The following is a 9,342-nucleotide window of genomic DNA, read 5'->3' on the forward strand; positions in this document are numbered from 1 at the left end:
TTGTCTCTATAATTGCTACAGTCCTGCTTCACCAATGCCCATAAGTGCTACAAGATCTGAAATGAGGGCTGCTGCTCTGACATCTTGCAAAACCCTGAGGTCTTTGTCCAGCCTAACTACAAGTTGTCTTCACAACTCTGCTCGTGGGGATAAGGTCTTCTAGCCCAACAGCCATCTTTATCAGCGGGACCAGGCACAGTGCCTCCTGGTTCCGGAGTAGCTGGTCCCCTGGTTCCCTGCCAGTCACTGAATTAGTCAGACAAGCCAGTCACATCCTCCTGCAGGAACTGGGAGGAGCCATACCCCCTGCCTCCCACGGCCCTTGCGTGTGCACTGTGTTCCTGAGGGCAGTTCTCCTGTGGCCCTGCGTGGCAGGTGGTACCCTCCTTCCCCACACCATGAAGGGATGTCACTAACAAACTGCTGTGGGTCTCATCTGTTCAGTGTTGGGTGCTGCGTGTTCACAAGCCCGATGAGAATCCCTTCCCCACCAAGAGTAAAGAGGAGGGGGGCCGGCGCTGTGGCATAGCAGGTAAAGCAGCTGTCTGCAGTGCCAGCATCCCATATGGGTGCCGGTTCAAGTCCCGGCTACTCCACTTCCCATCCAGTTCTCTGCTATGGCCTGGGAAAGCAGTAGGAGATGGCCCAAGTCTTTGGGCCACTGCACCCATGTGGGAGACCTGGAAGAAGCTCCTGGCTCCTGGCTTCAGATCAGCACAGCTCCAGTCATTGTAGCCAAATGGGGGATGAACCAGCGCTTGTAAGACCTCTCTGCCTCTCCTTCTCTCTCTGTGTGTAACTCTGACTTTCAAATAAATAAATAAATCTTTTTTTAAAAAAGATTAAACTCTTCTCTCCTGTGCTCTCTCTTGGCTCTTCTCTCCTGCTCTCTTGGCTCCTCTCATCTGCTCTCCTCCCTCCTCTCGTCTCTCTTCTCTTTGCTGTATCTTCTCTCCTCCCCCACTCCCCTCTCTCCTCTCCTCTCTCCTCTTTCTCTCTTACTCTCCTCTTCCCTCTTTGCCCCTTCCCTCCAGTCTGCTGGGTTTTCCCCGATAAACTCTATAATAAAAACATAAAGATTTTAAAAAAGAAATAAAAAAATTAAAAAATAAAAAAGATTAAAGAGGAGGAAATAAAACAGCATGCCAACACCAGTCCTAAAGTGAGTCCTGCAGATACCAGTTCCAGTGTCCCTTACTTGGGCCTCCTAGGCTGCACCTGTTCCCTGCAGATCCTTGAACGCTTCTGCTGCCCTTTGGAAAGCCCCATGCTGCATTTTCCCATACGTTCCCACCTCCAGTGCTTCCCGCTCAGCAAGTTGTCAGCTCGGGAAAACCAACAACAGCATGGGAGAGGCTCTGAAGCAACTTCCTGGAGCTAAGTAAAAAGTCATTAAATATTTCACTGCCTTACTTGAGCAACCTTAACTTTCTCCAAAACCTCCAAAAGGTCGTGGAAAATGGTCTCAAAAGGTAGGTTTATTTTGGTGCAAAAATTTTTGAGATCTATGCAGTTTTTTCATAAAATGAGTTTTCCATTAATTTTTGGATGGTTTTCACATGTCTGGATTTCAATATTTTTTGCACCAAAATGAATTTATCTTTTCATTGTGTTTCCCACAAACTTTTTGAAGTACACTCAAATGTCGCTTTATCGACCCCAGCACTCCAAGATCATCCACACACGTTTTTGCTATGGAGACTCAAATGTCTGTCACAGACAGACAGGGTGACCCTTCGGCCTGGCAGTTACAACACTCACATCCCCTGTTGGACTACATGGGTTTGACTCCTGGATCTGGCTCCTGGCTTCTTGCTAATGCAAACCATGGGAGCCAGCAGTGATATTTCAGGTACTTGGGTCCCTGCCACCCATGTGGAGACCTGGATTGAGATTCTGGCTTCCAGCTTCAGTCCCAGCCTATTCTTGGCTGCTGAAGGCATTTGAGAAGTGAACCAGCTAATAGGAGCCCTCTCTAGTTCTCTCTCTCTCTCATCTCTAGCGCGCGCTCTCTCTCTCTCTCTCTCTCTCTCTCATATCTCTATCTATCTCCCCCTCTCTCTGACACCTAAATAAATAAACATTTTAAAAGATAGTAGTAAACCTTAAAAATAAAAAAAAATGCACTATGGTGAACGAGAAGCCATTTTATTTGTTCCCTGTGTTGCGACACTGAAGCTGCCTAAAGTGTGTGCATGGAAGAGCACGGTGTTACTGATCAATCTCCCTCTGACCTTCTATTTCTGCGTGGGCCCTGACATCCCTCACAAGCCAGGAAGAGGAATGAACACCCCTCCTGGGTGAGCTACACTCACTGTGGTGGACTGCTCCCCGCCTGTAAGATGTACATCTCCCTCCTACCACTTTATGGCCATCTGACCAGTTCACCTGAAGAGTAGGAAATTAGATTTCTTTAGATGAGTCAGAGAATGCAGGTGACTATTGGTCTAAATTCAGATTAGGGAAGGCGCAAGTTTAAAAACAAGACAAGACAACAATGGGGAAAGGTGATAGACTTAGCTTTATAAAACAGGAAAACACCTGCAGGTCCATATTTCAAATTTTTTTTTTGTAAAAGGAGTCACATGGGAACTGTTTTATTTATTTATTTTTTACAAGTGTAGGGGAGTGATGACAAGGCCTCATTTTCTTCACCACATTGAGGTGCATCTCTGTACTCTCCATCAAAAGTAGATACACCTGGGAAGATGGGATTTAACCTTCATCACCATGTCTTCCCCCTTTCCCTTGAAGCCAGAAGTTCTATGATAGAACTGCTTAAGGACATTATATGCTGGGGCCTCTTGGTGTGAAAGGGGAGACAGATAAGTCCACTCTGTGTTTGGGCTAGTAGTTCCTTTTGCCTCACGCAGTGCTCCTGAATGAAATTAAAAGTAAAATCAGGGAGGTGAGGGGAGATGAAACATAGAAGACTGTCAGAGTTCATGGTATTCTGGACCAAAGAGCTCTTACAAAAAAAGACAAAGGTAAATGCTCCCAACAGAAAGCTATGCCAGTAGGAAAGTCTGATTAGACAATTCACAAAAGAAGAAACACAAATTACCAACAGCAAACAAATGAATGCAAATTAAAAAGTGAGACAAAGGTATATGTTGCTTATCAGACTTCCCACCTTGTGAGTCTTGGCGGAAGGCAGGACTCACCTCCGCCTATAAGAGGTGCAAGCACCAGGCACTCCCCTTTGCACCCCCTGGGCTTGGGCAGTCTGAAGTGACAACCTGAGATCCTGTGTCTGTTGCTGCTCTCGTGCAGACAGGCTAGGAGAGAGCAGAGCTGTTTCTGGCTGTAGCCCCGACATGCAGCTTCCAGGAGCCGTCAGGGCAAGGCTGCCAGCACGGTGTCTGGTGTCCAGTGTCCAATGTCCAGGCCCAGTGCCAGCAGGGCGGGCTCGCGTTCAGCCTCAGTGGCAATGGCAGGAGAGCTCGGGCTGCACTGTGTCTGCAGTGGGGTCTCGGCTGTGGCCCTGATTGACAGCTGTGTCTCCGCCCCTTTTCTAAGCCTTGGGCTCTGGCTTTCCTGACAGATCTGTGGGCTGTGCAGCATCGTGCAATCAATTCCCACAGTACTCTCTGTTGCTTCACTGAGAAAGCAAGACAGAAAAAGAGAGAATTTTCTAGTAATTTCATTTCTCAGAACATATCCTAAGTAAATAGCTAGGAATGTGCACATTTAAGCCCTGTTGAGAATAACAAAACATGGAAACCATGCGAATGTTCTACCATAGAGAATTGTTTAAATGATATGTAATATTATGTTATCACAGAAATTTTTTTTTTGACAGGCAGAGTGGACAGTGAGAGAGAGACAGAGAGAAAGGTCTTCCTTTGCTGTTGGTTCACCCTCCAATGGCCGCCGCAGCTGGTGCGCTGCGGCCGGTGCACCGCGCTGATCTGAAGCCAGGAGCCAGGTGCTTCTCCTGGTCTCCCATGGGGTGCAGGGCCCAAGCACTTGGGCCATCCTCCACTGCACTCCTGGGCCACAGCAGAGAGCTGGCCTGGAAGAGGAGCAACCAGGACAGAATCCGGCGCCCCAACCAGGACTAGAACATGGTGTGCCAGTGCCGCAAGGCGGAGGATTAGCCTATTGAGCCGTGGCGCTGGCAGAAAATTTTTTTTAAAAATTATTTATTTATTTGAAAGGCAAAGTTACAGAGAGGCAGAGGCAGAGAGAGAGACAGGTCTTCCATTCGCTGGTTCACTCCCCAATTGGGCACAACAACTGGAGCTGGACCAATCCAAAGCCAGGAGCCAGGAGCCTTTTCCGGGTCTCCCACGCAGGTGCAGGGGCTCAAGGACTTGGGCCATCTTCTATCTCTCTCTCAGGCCATAGTAGCTGGATTGGAAGTGGAGCAGCCAGGACTCCAACTGGTGCCCATATGCAGGCGCTGGCTTAACTGCTATGCCATAGCGCCGGCCACTAAAAAATATTTTAAAAATCAAAATATTCAATATATCCAATTTTGAGTATGGGACCACAGGTGAGTTTATTTGCTTTGTACTTATTATGTATCTTCTAAGTCTCCATAAGGAACAGATATTTTTCTTAACTGTATCAAAAATGTAAACAAAAGCTGTTTTAGAAAAAGATTTATCTGAAAGTGTCAAGTAGACTGTTTGGGTTTTGTTTAGTTATGAGTTCACTTGTCACAGTTTGGAAACACGAGGGTACTTCAAAGTTTGTGAGGAAATGAAATTAAAAGGTAATTTTGTTGTGGTGCAAAAAATTTGGAAATCCATGCTATGCATTTTCATGAGCTTTTCAAACACCCCTTATAGACCCTCAACTGGCAAAGGGAGAGAAAGGCTCACCAAGTTTCGGAAGAGATCTGACACCCTATTTGCGTATTTTCTTCACCACTACTCAAAGAACTGTATAAAAAAAATAGTTTTAACTTCAGAAACTTGTTTTTTTTGTTTGTTTTTTGTTTTTTTCTGAAACACAATCTTATTTATTTGTTGTTATTAAACCTTATTTTTGACTGGACTCAGATTTAGAAGTAGATGCTCTCAGAGAAGACAGCCTACGTCTCTTGGCAATCTGTTCCTGGCGTTTTCCTTTGGCCTCCTTCATTCTCTTGGCCAAGAGTTGAGCACATTCTGCAGCCTCCTCCTTGTTCTTCTTATGCGCTGTTTCTTCAGGGCAATTCGCTGGGATTTGTGTTGCAGGACACGTGGAGTCACCAGACGCTGAATCTTGGGTGCTTTGGTCCTAGGTTTCTTACCTTCTTTGTTTGAGGGCTTTCTTACAACATCCTGGCATACATCATCTTCTTTAGAGAGGTTGAAAAGTTTACGAATTCTGCTGGCTCTTTTAGGACCCAGGCGACGAGGCACCGTGGTATCAGTCAATCCAGGAATATCTTTCTCTCCTTTTTTTACAATAACCAAGTTGAGAACACTCAAATTGGCATCGACAATGCAGCCCCGAACTAATTTGCGTTCTTTCTCCAGTTCTCCTTGGTCTGTAACAGGAATGCCCCTTACTCAGCAGCAGGCGGACCCGCCCATGGGTCAAGACACCTTGCTTCATGGGAAAGCCTTGTTTATCATTCCCACCACTGATCCGGACCACATAACCCTTCCATTCTTCACCCAGAGCGTCGGCAGCAACTTCTGTGGCCATACACTTCTCATAGAAAGTACGAAGTTTACGTTCATCATCCACTTCGATGAGTTTCTGGCAGCCAGTGGCTGGGAAGGAGATATTCAGCTTCATTTTGAAGCAGCTGACCACCTCGGAGGCGCCAGGGAAAAGAGAGAAACTTGTTAAAGAGATTGCTCTAGGGGCAGGCATTTAGCCCAGCGGTCCAGTTCTCAGTCAGAGTACCTGGGTTCATACTTCTGACCCCAGTTTCTTGCTGCTATGTACCCTGGGAGGAGCGAGGTGATGGCTCACATAGTTGGATCCCTGCTACCCACATAGGAGACCTGGGTTGAGTTCTAGCTCCCAGCCTGGGCTTGGCCCAACCCAGGCCTCTGCAGGCGTTTGAGGAGTATACCAGCTAATAGGAGCCCGCCCCTTCTCCCTCTCCTCTCTCTCTAAACAGAAACAAAAACCAAGTCAGGGGTGGGGGAGATGTAGCTTGGAATTCATTTGCTCACCCAAAGCAGGAGATTTAAACTGGAGGAGAGCTTAGAAGATAGGTAGATGGATAGATGGAAAGACCCACGCATGGAGCGTAGAGGGACACAAACTTAAAAACCTGGAAGATGCAAATATTTCATCCTTCTCCCCTGAGCACATGAATTGTCTCTGCCTTATGTTGCTCTTAATAACATTCCTGGCCATTTGCAGCTTACGGAGTGCTTCTGCTTCCCCGTGTATTGTTATTAGACTAATTTTACTGGAGAGAAAATGAAGCCCTAGAGAACTTAAATGATCTGTCAGACATCTCATGTTTCTTATGTGGCTGGGCTGGGCGTAGGAATCAGGTCTTCTGCCCTTTTGACCATTCCCCGGGGGCAGAACAAAGTAGTTGAAAGCTTGGGCCTTGGAGCCAGACAAACCTCACTGTGCATCAGCTCAGTCACCTGCTGACCACGTGGACTTGGAGAAGCCAAATCAGCAACTTGGAACAGAAGGTTCTAAAGGAATAAAATAATACAAAGCAGTAGAGTGCAACCCATGTAGGAAGGGTATCTAGGGATCTCGCTTTCGTTCCATTTATTTACATAGGCAAATATATGCAAAATGTTATATGAGGGGTCTTCAAAAAGTTCGTGGAAATGCATATTATGAAAACACTATGCATGCATTTCAATTCTTTTGGCACCAAAACAAACATATTTTCATCTTATTTTTTTATAGAATTTTTAAAGTACCCTCATATATTATGTGAAAAGTGCAGCAATTTTCTCTCTCTCCTGTAGTCTTCCTTCACCACTGCCACAACACACACACACACACACACACACTTTGTGCTACATCATTTCATTTTAACTTTGATGCTTACCCTGGGAGACAGCTGGTAATGACTCGAGTAGTTGGGTCCTGTTCTCCCACATGGAGACCAGATTGAAATCCAGGCTCCTGGCTTTGGTCTGGCCCAGCCCTGGCTGTTCTGGACATTTGAGAAGTGAACCAGATCTCTCTCTCCCTCTCTCTCTGACACTGTCTCCCTGTCTTTCAAATAAGTAAATAATAAAATAAAATAAATTTGAAAAGAAAAATTCTATACTAAATTGTAAGCACCATTAGGTGGGATTCTGTCTTGTTTTTGACTATTTCCCAACCCAAGTGTATGGTAGGAGTTGAATAAATATTTGTGACCACTGACTGAACTAATGAGTAAAAACCAAATACAGAAGAATTAACCTTGGAATTTTACATTCCTTTATGATTTTAGAAACTTTATGGGGGCAGGCATTTGGCAGAGTAGTCAAGCTGCCACTTGGAACATCCACACCCCACACTGGAGTTCCTGGTTTGAGTCCTGTCTCTACTTCTAACCCAGCTTCCTGCTAGTGAGCACCCGGGGAAGGCAGCAGATGGTAGCCTCATTTCTTACACTGCTGCTACCAGTGTAGGAGACCCAGATTGGGTTCCAGGCTTGTGGCTTCCTCTTGGCCCCACCCTGGATGTTGTGGGTATTTGGGGAATGAAAATAAACTAAAAAGATTTTTTTAACTATTTATTTGTTTTGCACATAGAACCAGCTATATAATTTTTCAGGTCTAGGACAAAATGAAAACATGGAGCCTTTGTTTAAAAAATATTAAGGGGGCTGGCACTGAGGTGTAGTAGGTTAACCCTCTGCCTGCAGCTCTGGTTCATGTCCCTAACACTGTAAGGAAGGAGAGGCTGTCGTAAATTGATTGCTTGCCCACTTTCCTCTTTGTATTATTCATTGCTGGTACGTAGAAATACAACTGATGCTACAGAGCAAGTTTTACTATTAAGTCTCATGATACAATTCTAAATGAGGATATTATTATGTATCATAAATTATAGTTATGTCTAAAAGCTTGCAAAAGATGTATCATTCTTGGGTTCTTCTTTAAAGATAATTAAGTTTCTAAAAGGGGAGGGAAGGAAGGGAAAAGAGGAAGAGGAAAAAAAGTGAAATCACTTCCGAGAAACAACATTGAAGCCCTTGTCTACACTGTTGAGGAACAGTTTTCTTAGGTTTTTTTTTTTCTTTTTTCTTTTCTCTTTCTCTTTCTTTCTCTGACTAAAAAGGAGAGGGATGGGGAAAAGGGGTGGGAGAGTGGGTGGGAGAGCAGGTACAGAGGGAAGAATTACCATGTTTCTAATGTTGTATTTATGAGATACACACAAATCAAAGAAATACAATTGATATTTGTTGATTGATCTTGTACCCTGAAACTTTCGTGAGCTCATTTGTTAGTTCTTATAGTTTTCTTGTGGATGCTTTGGGATTTTCTGTATGTAGCAGCATGTCTTGTGCATAGAGAAAGTTTTACTTCTTCCTTTTTTTTTTTTTTTTTAATTTTTGACAGACAGAGTGGACAGTGAGACAGAGAGAGAGAAAGGACTTCCTTTTTGCCGTTGGTTCACCCTCCAATGGCCGCCGCGGTAGGCACGCTGCGGCCAGTGCACCGCGCTGATCCGATGGCAGGAGCCAGGTGCTTCTCCTGGTCTCCCATGGGGTGCAGGGCCCAAGCACTTGGGCCATCCTCCACTGCACTCCCTGGCCACAGCAGAGAGCTGGCCTGGAAGAGGGGCAACCGGGACAGGATCGGTGCCCCGACCGGGACTAGAACCCGGTGTGCCAGTGCCGCAAGGCGGAGGATTAGCCTTTTGAGCCACGGCGCCAGCAACTTCTTCCTTTCCAATCTAGATGCTTTTATTTCTTTTTCTTGCTTACTTGCCTTTGTTAGGAACCTCCAGTAAAATAAGTAGCAATTGTGAATATTTTGTCTTGTTCCCAGTTCCAGGGGGAGAAAGCACTCCATTTTTTACTCCTAAATATGACATCACCACTGGGGGTTTTGTAGACGCTTTTTATGAGGTATAGAAGTTCCATTCTATTACTAGTTTGTTAAGTGTTTGTCTTGTGAAAGGGTGTTAGATTTTGTCAAATGGTTTTTGTGTGTATCTATTAAAGTGATAATATTGTTTGGAGTCTTTATTAATATGGAGTAATACAGTAGTTGATTGTAACATGTTTAAAAAAAGTTGCATTCGTGATAAATTCCAAATGGTTATGACAGACAATTATCACTATAACCCTTTCTGTATGAAGTGCGCTGCTATTTTGTATATATCTTATGACTGTGTACTAGTATTTTGTTGAGGTTTTTTGTGTCTATGATAACATGGGATTTAGACCTGGAGTTTTCTTTCTTTGTTATATATTTG

At 44.9% G+C, this 9,342-nt stretch overlaps 1 pseudogene; it reads right to left on the minus strand.

The window, feature by feature from the left end:
* Window positions 1–4,970: 4,970 nt before the first annotated feature.
* Window positions 4,971–5,760, minus strand: LOC133751358 (small ribosomal subunit protein eS6-like; annotated as a pseudogene).
* Between the last annotated feature and the right edge of the window lie 3,582 nt (window positions 5,761–9,342).

Source organism: Lepus europaeus, chromosome 22 (assembly GCF_033115175.1).
Source record: "Lepus europaeus isolate LE1 chromosome 22, mLepTim1.pri, whole genome shotgun sequence".
In the NCBI taxonomy this organism is placed as follows: Eukaryota; Metazoa; Chordata; class Mammalia; order Lagomorpha; family Leporidae; genus Lepus; species Lepus europaeus.